Below are 3458 nucleotides of genomic sequence, written 5' to 3' on the forward strand. Positions count from 1 at the left end.
TACTGTTTACCTCTTTCACAAACTGCAACAACAGACACTCATTGACACACCTGTAGAACCCCGTTCACATCAACAATCCAATTTGCCAGATGCTCAGACCACTCCCAATAAAAACAAGGAGCCGAATGGACTTGGGTATTGTGCAACCCTGGTGCAGAACATTGGACGATCTACGTTTTTTTATTATCTCCTTTTCTGTCGTCTCCCTTTTTTTAGAAGAGGAGATTTGTCTGTTATTTTAAACAGAAAATAACAAAATACTCTTTTCATATACTATGTAATTCATGGGTCCTTCTCTCTGTGCTGGTGTGGCTGGGAATCCGAATCTAAAATAACTTAAAATGATGTGTGTCTGTGTGTGTGTGTTCAGACAATTTTATTCATTATCATTGATAATCAAAGTCATTTTGATTTATTTTCAATTTAAACTCAAAATTGTGACACCCCTAGTTGTCATGAAAATAAGATCACAAGTCACAAAATCACAACCATTTGCAAGTGACTGAAGATGATTGACGTGAAAGATATTGTTCATGTGAGTTGCAGTAAAATTAGAAGAATAAGAATCTACAGCTATGCTGGTGGCTCTGTGAGCTGTGCTTTGAGCTAAATAGTCACATCAGTGATAATGTGAATATGCGGATGTTCAGCTGGTATTAGGCTATTCTTCCCATTTATTTTACATTAACACTATATTAGTTTAGCTTGTTGGCTTTTATGTTAATTAGCCTTAAACTCAAAATAAAGCTGAGGTTGATGGGAATGCCATTACGTTTGCAGGTATTTAATAACTAAAGTTTAAATTTTGTCCTGATGGTGGGGCTAAAGGAAAAGTCAGGGGATCACCAACGTTCTTCTTCAGGAGGACACAAATGCCTGTATCAGATTTCATGCCAATCCATCCAATAGTTTTTGGATATTTCATGAAAAAAAACATAACTGACAACCTCATAGTGGCACTAGAGGAAAAGTCAGGGGATCACTTGAGTCACTGCATTCTTTCTCTTGGCACCATGGATATAGATACACTTTTTCTTAGCAGTCCATGGTGGACTGACATTACCATACATAGAGCCATGTTGCTAGCAAGGCTGAAAGAAACAAAAGCCACAATTGCAGATTTATAATGATCTTTTCGCTCTTGTACACAGGTAGAGGATTTGGCTTTTTGAACTATGAAGAAGTGGTGAGTCATACTCATGGTCTGGTTATCTGTCTCCTCCTTACAGGTAATGATACTTCATCTTACTGCTGAGATTCGGAACCAGCATTCAGGCTTGCTGGTTGATTGCTCTTATTAACAGCCCTGAACCCCTGCCTTTCATTGTCAGCTTTCCATTCTAATAGGATATGTCTCCTTCCTGCCTTACACACACACACACACACACACACACACACACACACACACACACACACACAAACACCCACAAACACATACACACACACCAACACTTTCCTTTGTATGTTCAAATAAGCTTCAGAGTAGGTAGCTATTGGAATTGTTCAGTTACCTTAACCTGTGACTGCTCGTCTCCAATGCAACCATTCTGGATCCAATTGTGATTTGCTCAGCTGTGTCTCCCTCTCTGTTGCTTTTCTGTCTGTGTAAATGGATAGTGCAAAGACTCATATCACAGGTTGTGGCTGAGGTAAAGGCTTATTTATCTGATTTACTTTCAAAAAATGTAGTAACTGAAGCCCTGAGGGTGGAAAAAAAGTGGGACAAACCAAGTTTCTGATTTTAGTTACTTTAATTGTTTCCGTAAATTGGACTTAATTTGTCAGCTGAAATTGCATTATGATGATTGGCACAGGAGGGGATGAGAATTTTAACTGTTTTACGCAGCACTAATTGGTTCCTCACCCAGCCTAATTTAGAGTGAGCAGTCAGCATGTCACAACCCTTTTTCTCTAATAAGTAACACAAACATTTCACCCTGCCTGTTATGATTTTATATATATTTATATATATACACACACACATACACACAGGACACACACCCACACCCAATTTAATGTATTCTAATGCTTGTTTGTTATAGAGCGTGAGATGAATGTTTAAATTATGTTTGTTCACATTAAAAACAACTGAGAATTTGGAAGTTATTGCCAGCTGAAGTTCTAACCGCTATGCTTCACACATTTGTTTAAATGCAAATCACACACACACACCACACACACACACACACACACACACACACACACACACACACACACACACACACACACACACACACACACACCCACCCACACACACCCAGCACACCACACACACACACACTTACTGCTTTTTAGGAGAATGTATCTAAGGAAGGGGCAGCCAAAGTGCAGCTTGTTGTGTAGTTACCTGAGAGACTCAGCCCTAAAATAGACCTTCATCCAGCTCAGTTCACAAATAGTATTCATTTATGTGTTTATTATCAATTCATCCATACATTCAACAGTTGTTTAGACAATTGGGATCAAACAGTTATTACAACATATCAGTTATTATACTGTAGTTTAATATTGCTCAGGATATTGTATTTCCTTATTTGTTTATCACTGCTATAACAAGAAGAACAAGGAAGTTTGCTTATCTCAAAAAGCAAACTTCCTTGTTTTGCTGACGGTCAATTTTTCTTTTTTCATGTTGTGTTCAAAAAATCTGAAGATGGGATTTATGTTGCATCGCCTTAAAAGTGTTTGATTTACTGTATTATTATTTAATTTTTAATTTAAAATAAAATGTAAATTAGCGGCTATCGCTTGTATTTATTAAGAGTGGTTTCTTGATTTGGATTTTGTAAATGTATCTCAGACTGTCTACATCTGTGGATGCAATGTCAGATGGGAGACAAGTGGCAATGGACAATTGGAAAAGTGGATTGAAATTTGGATGCACAAAACAAGATGCAGATTTTGCTGCAAAGTGGATTAAACAAGCACATTTCTGAAGCTTTCTACAGTCTTCCAGGGTCTATTGGACAGCAACTCTCAGCTTACTGGAGCTGTTTGTTGATAGCATAAAAATCTAGGAAAAAGACAAATTGAAAATACAAATTAGCTAGAAACTCTTATCAACATTCTTCAATTCAGAGTTACTTTGAGGCTACTTCTAATGTTTTATTCATTGATGAATGTATGGTTTAGTTACTTCTGATGCATTCTGCTTGGCTACAGGGAATGTCACAGTCATTCCTGTGTGTATTGGAAGGATATACATGGGCTTGATTTAAATAAAAAACAAATGCAAATCTGCAAGTATTTTAATTCCATATTTGAGACTTAAAAACATTTTGGAGGCAGATATATCTACTTAGGGTATTTTGAATCTAATCTACTTTTATTCTTTTACAATTCAATCTTTAAATCTGTATCTCAAAGGTGGGTGCTGTTGGGGGAATTATTTGATTATTTTCCACTGAAGCTAGAAACTCATTTTGAGATACGGGGGGGGGGGGGGGGGGGGGGGGGGG

The 3458-nt window shown here is 37.4% G+C and overlaps 1 long non-coding RNA gene across 1 annotated transcript in view; it reads right to left on the minus strand.

Moving 5' to 3' along the window:
- Positions 1–341: 341 nt before the first annotated feature.
- Positions 342–3458, minus strand: part of LOC116705453 (uncharacterized) — a 17444-nt gene continuing 14327 nt past the window's right edge. Inside the window, exon 3 of the long non-coding RNA XR_004335941.1 lies at positions 342–352. This is a non-coding gene — a long non-coding RNA (uncharacterized LOC116705453). The remainder of the gene's footprint in view (positions 353–3458) is intronic.

Source organism: Etheostoma spectabile, chromosome 17, assembly GCF_008692095.1.
Source record: "Etheostoma spectabile isolate EspeVRDwgs_2016 chromosome 17, UIUC_Espe_1.0, whole genome shotgun sequence".
Taxonomy (NCBI): Eukaryota; Metazoa; Chordata; class Actinopteri; order Perciformes; family Percidae; genus Etheostoma; species Etheostoma spectabile.